The sequence below is a fragment of the Mustelus asterias genome, chromosome 6 (assembly GCF_964213995.1).
Source record: "Mustelus asterias chromosome 6, sMusAst1.hap1.1, whole genome shotgun sequence".
Lineage (NCBI taxonomy): Eukaryota > Metazoa > Chordata > Chondrichthyes > Carcharhiniformes > Triakidae > Mustelus > Mustelus asterias.
In genome coordinates, this window is record NC_135806.1 from 44,573,980 (window position 1) to 44,590,791 (window position 16,812).

General features: G+C 42.0%; 1 protein-coding gene across 7 annotated transcripts in view; it reads left to right on the forward strand.

The window, feature by feature from the left end:
- Window positions 1-8,541: 8,541 nt before the first annotated feature.
- The window catches only part of dennd4c (DENN/MADD domain containing 4C), a 209,926-nt gene continuing 201,655 nt past the window's right edge, over window positions 8,542-16,812 (forward strand). For 4 of the 7 annotated variants that reach the window (XM_078214259.1, XM_078214263.1, XM_078214261.1 and 1 more), the window contains exon 1: window positions 8,546-8,817. The gene's annotated coding sequence lies outside the window, so the exon portion shown is untranslated. Of the gene's footprint in view, window positions 8,818-16,812 lie in introns of all 7 variants that reach the window. The other 3 variants (XM_078214260.1, XM_078214262.1, XM_078214265.1) reach the window with 2 other exon arrangements.

Here is a 16,812-nt window from a genome sequence, read left to right on the forward strand (position 1 = left end):
GGAGAACGGGCTCAAGAGATATAAGAACATAAGAAATAGGAGCAGGAGTAGGCCATCTAGCCCCTCGAGCCTGCCCCGCCATTCAATAGGATCATGGCTGATCTGAAGTAGATCAGTTCCACTGACCCGCCTGATCCCTATAACCCCTAATTCCCTTACCGATCAGGAATCCATCTATCTGTGATTTAAACATATTCAATGAGGTAGCCTCCACCACTTCAGTGGGCAGAGAATTCCAGAGATTCACCACCCTCTGAGAGAAGAAGTTCCTCCTCAACTCTGTCCTAAACTGACCCCCCTTTATTTTGAGGCTGTGCCCTCTAGTTCTAGCTTCCTTTCTAAGTGGAAAGAATCTCTCCACCTCTACCCTATCCAACCGCTTCATTATCTTATAGGTCTCTATAAGATCCCCCCTCAGCCTTCTAAATTCCAACGAGTACAAACCCAATCTGCTCAGTCTCTCCTCATAATCAACACCCTTCATCTCTGGTATCAACCTGGTGAACCTTCTCTGTACTCCCTCCAAGGCCAATATATCCTTCCGCAAATAAGGGGACCAATACTGCACACAGTATTCCAACTGTGGCCTCACCAATGCCCTATACAGATACAGCGAGACATCTCTGCTTTTATATTCTATCCCCCTTGCGATATAGGTCAACATCCCATTTGCCTTCTTGATCACCTGTTGCACCTGCAGACTGGGTTTTTGCGTCTCATGCACAAGGTCCCTTTGCACAGTAGCATGTTGTAATTTTTTTCCATTTAGATAATAATCCAATTTGTTGCTATTTCCATTAATCCATGTTGACTGTCCTTGATTACTCTGTGCATTTCTTAGTGCTATCATGTTGGTGTGATCAAAGGGATGTTTTCTTCTTTACCTTAAAGATGCTTTCCCCCAGATAACAGAATGCTTGGCTGAGAAGTACACAACTCCTGTTCTTGGAAGGAATTATGCTGGGCCTTGAACAGGGCAACACAGGATAAGGATAAAGGACTCAGGAAAGCGGAGGTCCCACGATCTGGCCCTCAATCAACATAGCAGATGTAGATACCAGTGAGCCACATATATTGATTGGTGAGGGTTGAGAGGCTGAATGTTGAAGTGAGACACAGTTGAGCCAGATTCAAAGCCTGGAACCCCAGAGAAGCACAAGTTCCAACTTATTTTCGTTTCCAGTGAGGGCCTAGCACCCACATTGGGAACCTATTGAACTGCATCATGTGGGCTCTTCTTTTGAGAGCAAACAAGCCCCACCCCACATCAGGTGTCAAAAACTGCTTCAACTCAAGTGAACGTCAGTGGAATCTGTGTCCAGGTATATCTTGGTATCCACACTGGGATCAAAATACTCTGCCCCATCCTGACCAAACATGCAGATTTTCTAGGCCATTTCACCCTATTCCTTTGTTAATGAAGGTAGGTCCATGTTTAGTTGCAAGTGATAGGCACCAGAAGGCAACAGCATGAATTCCCAATGTGTTGAGTTAGCTGATCTCAGCTTTGTTTTAATATGCTGAGTTAGAGAGGATGAGTTTAGCAAAGTTTCACATTCCTGAATTTTGATTGAGTTGTGTACATGGTGTGCACATGTCTTGTGTGTCTGCATGCAGTGAGGAGCAGATTAGGTTTGGCGATGAAGTCGTCTGTGACAAAATAACTTAGAAACACTTGCCGTCAAGGTTCATACATGAAGATTAATTACTTGAGCATTACTTGAACAATTAGTTGAGGTGTTGACAAATGTGGACATATGAACTCAAAAAAGTCAGTGTTTCTATCTTCTAGTGTCATTGGTGTGATGCTAGCAGTGAATTGATGTGGATATATATATATTGTATTTTTGTGTTTGAGGAGAACGTTTAAAAATTCAGCTTTATGCTACAGACAGTCGGTATGCCTGGTCGAAATGCACCTCAGATTTTGGGAGAGCATGATAATTACTCATTTCAACCTTGCAAGTGTTTATTTCAAGTACAGCTAATGGACTTTTTATTTAAGTTCCCCGAGTGTTGTAGGGAATTTTTAAAAGGTGGCCAATTTATGTCTAAAAAATTAGATTCTATTCAAAAACTCTCAAAAGGCAAACTCTCTGTTCAAAAGACAGAACAAAATTTATTTAAAACATGAAGTCGAACAAGACAAATAAAACATAAACGTACGGCCCTTCCGGAGACCTTCAAAAGGTTAAAACAGCTCAGGTTCAGAGTTGTGAAACCTCTCCGAGATCTGGGCTTGCAGCCTAAATACGTAATGGTTATACCTTTTTGTTGCCTAAAATACACTTCTTCATTAGCTTAGAATCAATTTCATTTAACGTTCACATGTCAGTTTTTTTGTTTTTGTTTTTTTGTTTTTTTGACAAGATACTTCAGTCAATTGCAATCTACCACTCAGTACAATGATATCTCATTAGTCCATTCAATTCTGACATCCTCCCATCTTGGCTAAACCCATTTCCTGGTTGCTATGTAACTATGGACGCTTTCCATAGAACTACCTTTCCCACAGGCACATTGCCAAGACAGAGAGATATGTGATTCCAGGGCCCAAGGAATGCATTATCTTGTGTCTGGAAATTGTATAGTAAGTCTCACAACACTAGGTTAAAGTCCAACCGGTATATTTGGTAGCATGAGCTTTCGGAGTGTTGCCCCTTCATCAGGTGAGTCACATTTAGCCTCTTTTTGCTATCCTGTCTCCTTAAAGACTACATTTATCTGTGAATTACACTAGCTGAATTGAAATTCCCTTCTACATCTGTTTCTGATTAGAATGATTGACAGGGGGCATGTGATGATGTGGTTAATATGCAGAGCTGGGTCTGTGGGAGAGGGGGAAAAAGCTTTTGCAGAAAGCAGTTTAGAGGTTGCAGTTCTAGCTGGAAATTGTTTGAAGACAGGCTTCTGCAAGCTGCTCTGAAACTTATTTTCTCTCTGAAAACTTCAAGACTGTCTACACCTATTATAGCAAGTATATCTGTGGTTGCTAACCCTATTTCAAGTGGCATTTAAGTCTGTAAAAGGAATGTTGTTTATTTGGAATTGAGACCGTAATAAGCTTGAAAGTAAAGTTGCTTCCTTTCATTTTTAAATATTCAACTGTTAATGGTTGAGCCATTTCATTTATCAGGGTTATATTTAAACTGTTAAATAAAATTTGTTTCACTATAAAAATTCTTTTTTTTTGTCTATTGGAATTCTTTGAGGATGTAACTAGTAGAGTTGACCAAGGAGAACAATAGATGTGGTTTGTTTCGACTTTCAGAAGGCTTTCAACAAGGTCTCACATAACAGACTACCATGGGACTGCAGGTAATGTCTTGTGATGGATAGAGAGCTAATTAACAGATAGGAAACAAAGAGTTGGTGTAGATCGGTCTTTTTCTGATTGGCAGTCAATGACTAGTGAATCTGTGCTAGAACCCCAACTGTTCTCACAAATTAATGATTTGGAAGAGGGAACTGAATGTACTATCTCCAAATTTGCAGATGATACAAAGTTGGGTGGGAGGGTGAGCTATGAGGAGAATGCAGAGATGCTTCAGCGTGATTTGGACAGGCTGAGTGTGGGCATCTGCATGGCAGATGCCGTATAATGTGGATAAATATGAGGTTATCCACTTTGGTAGCAATAATGGGAAGATAGATTATTACCTGAATGGGAGTAAATTGAGAGAGGTGAATCCTTAGCAAGAGATTGGAGTCGTTGTGCATCAGTCACTGAAAGTCAGCACGCAGGTACAGCAGGCAGTAAAGAATGCAAATGGTATGTCGGCCTTCAGAGCAAGAGGATTTGAGTAAAGGAATAGGGATGTTTTACTGCAATTGTATAGGGTGTTGGTGAGGCCACACCTGGAGTATTGTGTGCAGCTTTGGTGTCCTTATCTGAGGAAGGATGTCCTTGCTATAGGGGCAGTAGAGTACAGCAAAGGTTTACCAGGCTGATTCCTGGGATGGCACATCTGTCATATGAGGAGAAACTAAGGCGGTTAGGATTATATTCACTGGAGTTTCGAAGAGTGAGAGGGGATCTCATAGAAACTTAAAATTCTGAAAGGGTAGGGTCAGAAAGCATGTACCCAATGGCTAGGGATTTCAGAACGAGGGGTCGTCATTTGAGGATAAGGGGTAAACCTTTTAGAACTGAGGTGAGGAGAAATTTCTTCATCCAGAGAGTGGTGAATGTATGGAAATCGCTAGCACAGAAAGCAGTTGCAGCAAATGAGGTCTTGTAGCACAGTGGGTAGTATCCTTGCCTCTGAGCCAGATGTTCCAAGTTCAAGTCCCATCCAGGACTTGATGGCCAAGAAAGGTGCATTCTTAACATGGCCAACAGGTTGAATATCAACCTGCAAAATCCTTCCAGTGTGCCAATGGCAGGCAGTAAGAGTGGGAGAGACGTCTGGTCAGCTTGAGTGGCGCCTCTCAAGATAAAAGCCTCTAATAGGCTTGCGCCCTGTTCCAGGAAAAAATCCGCTATGGAACAGATGAAAAATATCTGCCAAGTGTACCACTAGGTGCAGGAAGAGAAACAACAACTGTATCTGACATCATAACAGAAAACATTATTCAGTTAGCAAAGGCCAATTTCCTATCATGCCATAAGAACTCAAGGAGCAACCCTATACTCTCGATGTTTATTTTCTACTAAAATAATCAATGACAAATGCCTTTCAACCCTGACTTTGTATTAAGGTGATAACTTATCCCTACCGTCCTTGAGGTGGTGCATCACACTGGGTCCTGGACGCACAAGCACCATCAGTTGTTGTCTAAGTGGCCATTCTTCAAGCCGAGGCAATGAAAGTTGGCAGTGGACTAAAGCATCAACACAGCTGCTCCTATTTTCACTTCGTGTTCACAGACGTCGGCCTCACCAACACCCTATACAATTGCAGTAAAACATCCCTATTCCTATACTCAAATCCTCTTGCTCTGAAGACCGACATACCATTTGCTTTCTTTACTGCCTTCTGTACCTGCGTGCTGACTTTCAGTGACTGATGCACAACGACTCCAATCTCTTGCTAAGGATCCACCTCGCTCAATTTACTCCCATTGAAGTAATAATCTATCTTCCCATTATTGCTACCAAAGTGGATAACCTCACATTTATCCACATTATACGGCATCTGCCATGCAGATGCCCACACTCAGCCTGTCCAAATAACAATGAGGAGTGGAATTTAAAAAAAAATTGGTAATCTGAAATAAAAAATGAGACAATTCTGGATATACACAGGAGGACATTCTGAACCTATATGAAAAACAGATTAACATTTCAGATAAAGACCCTTCCAAAAATATCTTGATTATTTTTCCTCTCACCATGATAAATACTTCCCTGATTGCAATCAACTAACTCAGAAAAACAAGGCACTGAAACTGTGAGCTTTCTGGTCTTGATCAACCTGGAGTGGTTATTTCTTAAATATGTAAATTTCAAATTACATAGTTTCAGGACTTTGAAACTTGTTTTGCATGGTGGTCAGATCTCCATCTTGGGCACAAAAATGAATTCTGTTTTACCCTTTATTTAAATCAGTTTGGATTTCCTCAATCCCTTTCATGCCACATTTAGATCTGCCCTGCAAAAACATCCTGATTAAAGGTAGCTATAGTAGATGAATTAACAGCACAAATTAGTATACATAGGTAAGATATGATTGCAATTACGGAGACATGACTACAGAGTGACCAAACCTGGGAATTGAATATCTAAGGATATTCGATATGGAGGAATGAAAGACAAAAACAGGAATGGAGATGGGATGGTGTTGTTAGATAAGGAGTTACACCAGATATTAAATAGTGTAAAACGTCTGCGTAAGTGTCTAGCCTATGTCTCTGAAACCGAGCACAGTGATGCACTATGAATTACGACACGAAGACTCCTGTGAGTGAGGGAAACTAATAGGCTTTTATTCACAGAGAACAGGAGCACACTCTTGTAGCTGACCTGGTCTAGACTGAGGCGAGGAGGAGGGACCATCACCTTTATACCCCACTCTGGGTGGAAAGGGAGGGGTCTCAGGTGGAAAGGGAGGAGTCTCAGGCCAGGTGCAGCATGGGTGTGTCCAGGCACATACATGTAGTAACAGTGGTTCACCACACACACTAAGAAGTCTCACAACACCAGGTTAAAGTCCAACAGGTTTATTTGGCATTAGCTTTCGGAGTCTCGGGCTCCTTCATCAGGTGGGTGAGGACTTGCGTTCACAAACAGGTCATATACAGACACAAACTCAATTTACAAGATAATGGTTGGAATGCGAATCTTTACAGGTAATCAAGTCTCAAAGGTACAGACAATGTGAGTGGAGAGAGGGCCAAGCACAGGTTAAAGAGTGTATATTGTCTCCAGCTAGGACAGTTAGAGATTTTGCAAGCCCAGTCAAGTCATGGGGGTTACAGATAGTGTGACATGAACCCAAGATCCCAGTTGAGGCTGTCCTCATGTGTCTGAAACTGAGACCAGTGTAAGAAAGATTTGCGGAAGTCTTATGCAGTGAAAATCAGCTCATTGGAAATTCAAATTTTCTAGACCATTACAGCACATCAAGTCATCCAATAGTTTCTAAAATATAAAGCTGTTGAGTACCTCAACATTTGATATAGGTAGAAGATCTGGCCCAGTTGGCCCAAGCAAAATACAGCCACTCTCACTACGTTATCCATTTTTTCAATTTTTGGTTACACTTCAGCATATCCATGCTCCTGATCTTTGGCTGCCGGAGGGGGAGGGGAGATGAGAGTATTTCAGAGGACCTTCTGGTGGGTATGAGAGATTTGTAGTATGGGTAGGTTCCATGGTGGGACTGTCTACTTGTCTCTTGTGATATTGTCTGTGCCTAGGTGGCCCTGTAAAGCGAGTATGTAATGGCCACAGGTACAATTGTTGCTTTCTGTAACCAGTAGGCACCACAACATAGACTGTTTTAGAAGTGTTAATAACAATGTTCTGATTTAATTTAGAATAATCCATATTTCTGTTGGGACTTTTATCGTTTAATTTTATTGGATCATGTTCCTTAGGCAGATGAGTGGTGCCCCGAAAGGGGAAACTGCTGCTGCTTGTTTGGTGATGTGGAGATGCTGGTGTTAGACTGGGGTAAACACAGTAAGAAGCCTCACAACACCAGGTTAAAGTCCAACAGGTTTATTTGGTAGCACAAGCCACTAGCTTACGAAGCGCTGCTCGTTCGTCAGGTAAGTGGGATTCTGTTCACAAACAGGGCATATAAAGACACAAACTCAATTTACAAAATAATGGTTGGAATGCGAGTCTTTACAGGTAATCAAGTCTTAAAGGTACAGACAATGTGAGTGGAGAGAGGGTTAAGCACAGGTTAAAGAGATGTGTATTGTCTCCAGCCAGGACAGTTAGTGAGATTTTGCAAGCCCAGGCAAGTCGTGGAGGTTACAGATAGTGTGACATAAACCCAAGATCCCGGTTGAGGCCGTCCTCATGTGCGTGGAACTTGGCTATCAGTCTCTGCTCAGCAACTCTGCACTGTCGTGTGTCGTGAAGGCTGCCTTGGAGAACGCTCACCTGAAGATCAGAGGCTGAATGCCCGTGACTGCTGAAGTGCTCCCCAACAGGAATGAACACCGCTCGACAATCACCAGGCAAGAGTGTTCTCTTCCTGTTGGGGAACACTTCAGCGGTCACAGGCATTCGGCCTCTGATCTTCAGGTGAGCATTCTCCAAGGCGGCCTTCACGACACACAACAACGCAGAGTCACTGAGCAGAGATTGATAGCCAAGTTCCGCCCACATGAGGACGGCCTCAACCGAGATCTTGGATTCATGTCACACTATTTGTAACCCCCATGACTTGCCTGGGCTTGCAAAATCTCACTAACTGTCCTGTCTGGAGACAATACACATCTCTTTAACCTGTGCTTAACCCTCTCTCCACTCACATTGTCTGTACCTTTTGAGACTTGATTACCTGTAAAGACTCGCATTCCAACCATTATTTTGTAAATTGAGTTTGTGTCTTTATATGCCCTGTTTGTGAACAGAATCCCGCTTACCTGATGAAGGAGCAGCGCTCCAAAAGCTCGTGGCTTTTGCTACCAAATAAGCTTGTTTGGTGACCTAGGGTCACTTTTATCAGCCGATCTGAAAGAGCATTTGCACCTTTGTTGTCAACAGCTGAGCACAGCTGGCAACCTCAGCTGCCAATCATCCCTGGGGAAGCGGGGGCGCGCCGAGTGAACCTTTGATGTCAATTAGCCCCGGGAGAGGCGTGGCACAATGAACTGCTGCCGCCAATCAACGCAGGAGGCGGGAATGGGCGCGAGAGAACCTTTGCTGTCAATCATGGAAGAGGGGAGGTACCCGTGGCAGTCAATCATCTCGAGAGGGGGGCGTGGCCGTGATCCTCCATTGTCAATCACGCGGAGGGGCGGTACCTAGTCAGCCCCAGGGTCGGAGCGTGGCCTGGCCGAGAACCACCGCTGTCAATCACGGAAGAGGGGCGGGACGTGACGGCTGTCAGTCATCCCGTGAGGAGGGGCGGGATCTCCGGCTGAAGTGAAAAGTCACAAACAAATATGGCGGTGGGTCGACCATTGCAGTGACGGGGGTGTGTGTGTGGGAAGAGACCGGGAACCACGGTCTGTGGAGGTCGAGTCAAGAGAGGGGGGTGCAGAAAAAAAAAGGAAAGCGGCGGAGGTGTGTCGACAGTTGCAGGGCGGCTGTTTTTTTGATTTGAAGTTCAGTCAGATTCCGACTCTTCCACTTGTGGCGCTTTCTCTTCATGTCGTTTCGGTGAGGAGAGGAGGTGGCGACGACAGGTGAGGGTGAGTGTTACAGAAGGGCTTCGTTACCGGCAACCCTCGCCTGGCCCAGCGAAACTTGCCCGTTGCTCAGTGAGCGGGCCACTTCCGTTGGTTTTATTTTAAACCCTTTTCGGGTTGTGATGAGTAAACAAGCCCCGGGGCGGGGGCTCGGTGCGTGTCCAAGGCACCGTGAGGGATCTTCTCAGCGCTCCCAGCTCTCGGGCCGCAGACCAGCTGCTGGGCGCTGTGTCCAGTCCGGCCGCCCCCAATTCCAGATTTTTAAAAATTTCTACTCCTGTAAGGTTTCCGGTGGATGAGATCAGAAATGCTACAGGTGAACTAACCTGTTGGTCGCATAACCTCGGAACCAGAGATAATTCGTCCGCATTTACTGTCTCAAGGCAGTTTTTAAAAAATAAACTCTGAAGAGTGTTTTTGCTTCAGTTTGATCGTCAACACGTTTCTAGCTATGTCGCGGTAGGGGAGTAAAGAGTGGCGCTGTACGCATTAAATTAAGTCAAATTGGAAAGACTGAAGAAACTATCTGTTAATTTGGTCTGGGAGGGATAGGAAATAAATCTAACAGTCGCTGCAGGATATACTTGAGCATGATTTATGGGTAAAATTGCTGAAAGCGAGAATTTTTTTCACGTTTTTCACTGATGTTTCAAACCTGTGATAGTTTAAATGTTTGAACAGCTGGAAACCACAATGCTAAGCGTGAGTGAGCCGCAAAGTCCTTTTTAAAATGGGCGTTTTCCAATTTATCTTTTTTGTTGCTTCTGAAAGCTGAGTCTTGCTTGGTTTGGAAAGTTTCAGTTCCCTGGTACTTTTGTCCAAGTGACCACTTGGCTGAGTTTGTCATTGACTTGGAGGGAAACACCCAGCTCAGAACGAAATCCTATCTGTAACAAGAGGCTCCTCCTTGAACTAACTCACCTGTGGTAGTGACATGATGGACGTTCAAGGTATAATGAGGGTACCGGATAGAATTCAGTGGATGTGTAGTGAATATTATGGCTTTGTATAAGATTACCTAAGAATGTAGGTTTTGAGGAGCACCATAGAAAGCATTCTTCCTGGTTATATCACAGCTTGGTATGGCTCCTGCTCTGCCCAAGACTGCAAGAAACCACAAAAGGTCGTGAATGTAGCCCAATCCATCACGCAAACCAGCCTCCCAACCATTGACTCTGTCTACACTTCCCGCTGCCTCGGCAAAGCAGCCAGTATAATTAAGGACCCCACGCACCCCAGACATTCTATCTTCGGGAAAAAGATACAAATGTCTGAGGTCACGTACCAACCGACTCAAGAACAGCTTCTTCCCTGCTGTTGTCAGACTTTTGAATGGACTTACCTTGCATTCAGTTGATCTTTCTCTACACCATAGCTGTAACACTACATTCTGCACTCATTTCCTTCTCTATGAACGGTATGTTTTGTCTGTATAGCGTGCAAGAAACAATACTTTTCACTATGTTAATACATGTGACAATAATAAATCAAATCAAAAATACTTGGGAACCAGATTCTTTGCAACCACGGCACTGTATTTGATGCTGAGAGTAGCTTCACACCACTAATTTGCACGATCACAAAGGCCACTGTTTGGACCTCTAATATTATTGACTCCAATCATGACACGGTTCATCTGCTGCTAAAATCCTTGTTCATGTCTTTAATACCCTCAGATGTAGCTATTCCAATACACTCATGTCTGGATTCCCAACATTTGTCCTTCATAAAGTTAAGTTCATTTGAAACACTTATAAACGCTTTTATCCTAACTCATAAAGTGCATCACCTATTACCTCTGTTCAATGGCCTACTTTGGCTCTCAAAAAAGCAATATCTTGATTTTTCAATTCTCAACCTTGTTTTTAAATTCCTCCACGCCCTCCTCTCTAACCTCATTCCACCCCACAATTTTGAGCGATCTGTGCTTTTCCAATTCTGACCTCTTGCACATCTTATTCCACTGCTGGTGGCTTTGCCTTCAGCTGCTGAGGTCTTGAGCCCTGAAATATCCCCTTTGCTCTCTCCCACTCAGTAAATTGAGTAAATGTGGCACGTCCTCATTAGCCTATGTTATCCAGACAGGACAAATAGAAATTGGAGAATGTCGTAATGCATTCCCACATGCTTTGGACATCGTTTTGACTCAAGAAAGCCACCAGTTTATATATTCTGCTATTATAGTTGAGTATGATTGTGTGTCCTTGCCTGATTGTTCACCTACCACAGATTGGTGATGTAAGCTATAGGCATAGGTTAGTATCCATGATGGATTTTATCCACAAGGGAGCTTTCACCAAGTATGTACGTGGGCGCAATTCAAGATTTGGATAATTATCTTCAGATGGCTCCAAGTCAGTAATGAACCTTTGTCAATAGTTTGTTTACAAGCTTAATGTAGAAGTGGCCTTGTATCCCTTTTCCTATAGAAACTCTGCAGCTTTGAAAACACCATGATTAGCAGAATTATAGTTCAAATGCAATATATACCCATGTTTTTCAAGTCCTGCATTATTGCACAATACAGAAAAGAAGGGGGAAAATTGTTTTTTTAGCTGCAAGATTGTAGAATCCCTGCAGTGCAGAAGGAGGCCATTTGGCCCATCTTACCCAGGCCTGTAACCCCACTTATTTACCCCACAAGCTCCCCAAACCAATCCATCCTGGGACACTGAGAGATAATATAACATGGGCAGTCAACCTAACCTGCACATCTTTGAACTGAGAGGGGAAACCAGAGCACCCAAAGGAAACCCATGCAGATATGGCGAGAACGTGAAAACTCCAAACAGTCACCCAAGGCCAGAATTGAACCAGGGTCCCTGGTGCAGTGAGACAGCAGTGCTAACCATTGTGCTACTGTCCTGCCCCAGTTATAGCCGATCAAGAAATACTACTGCTCAAAAGAAATTACATCCTCTAGTTGGAGTGCAGTCCATTTGGGAATGGTTTTGTTCCACTCCTGTAGCTTGGAGTTTTAAGTTGAGGTTTGTTTTGTAGCTGTGGAATTGTTGTGTTCAACAATGCAGGCTGTTGAAGTGGCATTGCTGCTGTATGTTTGAGAGCTTACAAAAGTAGGTCACTGGTGCCAAGCCTCTTCTCAGAGCCCAAACACTACATACCAGTGTTACCTCTCTGCCATTATCCACCCACCATCATCTCATAACTTTGCTGATTTTCCTCATCCCCACATAACATCAGAGCTTAGTGTTTCCTCTCAACAAGTCTCACTCCCAACCCTCCTGCCAAGTATTTGAACTCCTTGGTGTCATACGTAAAGCATTATTTCTCTACATTTTTAAAGAGTTGAATTTTGAGGAAATGCACGATGTAAGAGTTTAAAAAGAATTATTCTTTTATGTTTGCATTTTCTTTCTCTTGTACTTTTACAACTTATCAACTACTCTAAAGTTACATGATTTGACTTTTGCATGAGTTTGAAGTAGCAGGAAAGTGAGCAAGAGAAGAGTTGCATCTCATTACCTCACCTGAGAATGGTGACTTTGAACAACAAAGATGAAAAAAAACTTGAAATCGCATCTTGGGCATACTTAAAGGCAATTATAGGTCATGGCTGCCATTCTCTTAATTTTAATAAATTGTATAGGGATCTTTGACCAGTTTCCAATTCGTCTAGATCTAATTGTTGGCAGCAGTTGTGGGGTTTGGGATTGCTTTCCATATGATCGCAGTCAGGCTGATCCATTGTGGGTTTTGTTGATACTTTGTTATAAATGGTGCCTTCACTTTAATGTAAGGCATGATATTTAGTGTCAATTTCCCACTAAATCATAAATGTTGGAGAAAAGGTTGCTTTAAATGAATGGCCTCCTTTTGCACTAGGGTTTCTATATATATAAAAAAATGTCAAGTTGATATTTATTGCAAGGAGCTTGGAGCACAAGAGTAAGCATGTCATGCTGCCGTTGTACAGTGATTTGGTGCGGCCATACATGCACAGTTTTGGTCTGAGGATCTTCAATGAATGCAGTACAGCAGAGGTTCGCTAGATTGGTTCCTGGTATCAGAGTTGTCCTATGACGAGAGGCTGAGTATGTTGGGTCAATACTCTCAAGTTCGAAGCATGAGAAGTGATCTCATTGAAACATAGAGAATATTGACAGAGTAGTAGATATTGAGAGGTTGTTTTCCCCTGACAATGGAACCTATAACACGGGGCCGCAGCATCAGATAAGGAGCTGATTATTTATAACTGAGATGAGAAACCTATTCACTTAGCCGCTGAGAATCTTTTGTAATTGTCAACCTCAAGGTGTGGATGCTCCACTAAATATATTCAAGACTGAGATAAATATATTTTGATATCCCGGGGGAACAAAGGGACATGGGAAACAAGCGGAAAAATGGAATTGAGGCAGAAGGTACAATTATATTGAATGGCAGAGCAGACTTGAGGGGCCAGATGGTCTACTTCTATTTTTATGTTAATTCTGTAAAATAACAACTTGTAAGGATGTACTTATTGAAGAATAAGGGAGTTATCCTAGATATTCTAACAAATATTTATTCCTTAATCAACGTTAAAGGATCAGATTTTCTAATCATTATCACATTTATGGGAGCATTTTGATTTCCAAAGGATGTAAAAGGCAGTATATAAATACAAGTTTATTTCATTGTACCATACCACAGCTGAGGGAAACTTGAGCTTATTGTTTTCAGACTATAATAGTTGTCATGTGGAGTGAAGTTGTAGGACTGTAACCTGATCAGAGGATTACCAATGACATCACTCAAGTCTTGAGTGCTGAGCATCTGCTATTTGGTATTGAATTACAGCCTTGAACTTCCAATTGTTTTAAAATAAAAAATACAATATTTTGTATGTGAATTGGACTAGAGGCAATTTGCCATGTTCAGGTCAGTGTTATCCAAAACAATTTGTCTAAATAGCCTTGGCATGGCTATGATGTGATTTTTGCTACATTTACTTGGATAGAAAGAACCCAACACACAATGCAGGTAGATATACCTAATGTTTATATTTAATTAACAAACACCTAACATCATTCTGTGTGAAAACTTTTTTCCCCCCTCTTATTAATGTTTGGAATTTTGACATTGATTTATCAGACCTACATCTTCTAGGTTTTTGTCCAGCAGTTATGATTGATACTTTTGATTTATCAGAGTGTTTGCTGACTTGTTCACTTTTCACCACTTGATATTTAATACATGGCCCAACGCTCTGTCCAGAACACAGTTGGGATGTTATTTTCCCTTCTCCATGGCATGCCATGTTGAAGTTGCTCATTGTTGGTTAGATGGGCATTTTTGTTCCTGGCCTGGAGTGGCTACTCTGTTCAAGCTGTGTGACACACCATTTTTCGTTGATAACCAAAGGGATAAAGCAAAGGCTTTAGAAACGTTTGTATACTTTGTTTTTTGTCTTGCCATTTTAAGTAACAAACTCAAAGGTTAAAGCATGTACACACGTGCTCTGTGAATGAGTGTATGTGCATCAGGATCATATGCTCAATGGCTGGCTGGTAATTTTTCTATTTGCTGATCAAGAATGGCGATGTGGATAATATATTGGACAACACTGGTTTTGATGTATAGAGTAAGTAAAATAGTTGAAAGTGAATACCATTTGTGGAAAAATCCGATAGTCCTGATTTATTGCTGGGGTGTGAAATTTTCATCCTGAAATTTCCATTAGAACTGAAAAGGGGTGAAAAATGCCTCTTTTCAACTTTGTACCACAGCAAAAAGCTTCTGGACTATTGCAAATGACCTAGTAGTTTGTAAGATATGTCACTTGTGACGGGAATATATAGCAGCTTTCACAATAATCAGATGTCCCAATGCATTTTACAACTAGCTTCCACAAACTAAAATGTGATGATGACCTCACGGGTTTTGTGGTCTTGATTGAGGGATAAACATTTGCCAGGATATGAGGTAATTTAACCTGCTCTCCTTTGAAATAGTGCCACAGATTCTTTTACACCCACCTGAGAGAGAAGACAGGGTTTTGATTTAACGTCTCCAGTAGAAGATACACCTCCAATAATGCTGGTCTCCCTCATTAATGCATTGGAGGGTCAGTCTTGATTTTGTGTTGAAGTCCTTGAGGAATTAATGCTGCATGTCTATGATATACAGCGCTAAGTATTTCTAGTGACAATATAGGTGTCTACTTGAATTATGAAAAACATTCAGCATTGTATTTACAGATTTTGCCCTCCACTTGGAGATGGTATTTTCAATTATATTGGAATGTGAAACACTGATTGTTTTTGCTCTGTCATTGGTGGTAGTGAAGCACTTGAAAGATGAACCCGACAGCAACATGGAAGTGGGACCTCAGTGTTGAAACATGTATTGAAATGTAATTTTCCTCTTCCTCAACCTTTGAGGCATGGTTTGTAACATTGACTGGGCTGAGATTGCTCAAGTCTTGATCTGATTAGATGCCTGGATGTTTGATCTTGTTTCTCATACCATTCTGTAGTTCACATCTAAGTAGTTGTCAAGGTCATTTGAGTGGCTTCAAGAGTGTGAAATTTCTTGAAAATACTGAAAGGAAAGACAGTGGACTGGCAATGGGCAGGCATTTAAGGAACGAATAGGTGAACTCCAGAAGTTGTTAATTCCTGTTTGATGGAAGAGTGGTAAGGGAACTGTGACCAAACCAACCATGACTTACAAGGGAAATTAAAAATAATATCAGATTCAAGGAAGAAGCAAACAAATTTGCAAGAAAAAGCAATCGGCCAGAGGATTGGGAGCAGTTTAAAATTCAGCAAAAGTGGACCAGGGAATTGAGTATAAAAGTAAGCTAGCGGGGAGCATGAAGTTTCTATTGGTATATAAAGAGAGAAAGATTGACAAAATTAATGTAGGGCCCTTACAGTCAAACAGGAAAATTCATAACAGGGAATAAAGAAATGGCCGAGGCATTACATTTGTACGTCAATCTTCACAAAGGAAGACATGAATAAAGTACCGAAGTTCTGAGAGAAACAAGTTTTAGTGAGGAGCTGAAGGAAATCAGCATTAGTAGACAAATGGTTTTAGGAAAATTGAAGGTGGATAAATCACCAGGGCCTGATTATTTTCATCCCGGAGTACTAAAAAAAAATGGCCCTGGAAATAGTAGATCCATTGGTTATTTTCCAAACTTCTTTGGACTGGTTCCTACAGATTGGAGGGCAGCTAATTAATGTAAGCCCACTATTCAAAAAGGGAGGTAGAGAGAAAACAGAGAACTATAGACCAGTGAGCCACAGGGAAGTTGCGAGAATCCATTATTAAGGATTTCATAGCTCAGTATTTGGAAAGCAGTCAGCATGGATTTACACAGAGGAAATCGTGCTTGACGAATCTATTGGAATTCTTTGAGAATGTAACTAGTAGAGTTGATCGAGGAGAACCAGTGGATGTGGTTTATTTAGACTTTCAGAAGGCTTTTGACAAGGTCTCACATAACAGACTATGTAAAGTTAAAGCACATGGGATTGCAGGTAATGTCTTGAGATAGATAGAAAGCTAGTCACCAGATAGGTAGCAAAGAGTTGGCATAAATGGGCCTTTTTCTGATTGGCAGTCAGTCACCAGTGGATCTGTGCTAGAACCCCAACAGTTCACATTATATATTAATGATTTGGAAGAGGGAACTAAATGTATTATCACCAGATTTGCAGGTTAGGTTAGGTGGGAGAGTGAGCTGTGAGAGGGGGCGAGGAGATGCTTCAGCGTGATTTGGATCGGCTGAGTGTGTGTTCATACACATGGCAAATGCAGGATAATGTGGATAAATGTGAGGCTATCCACTTTGGTATCAATATTGGGAAGATAGATTATTACTTGAATGGGTGTAAATTGAGAGGGGTGGATCCTTAGCAAGAGTTTGGTGTCCTTGTGCATCAGTCGCTGAAAGTACGCATGCAGGTACAGCAGGCAGTAAAGAAGGCAAATGGTATGTTAGCCTTCATAGCAAGAAGATGTGAGTATAGGAATAGGGATGTTTTA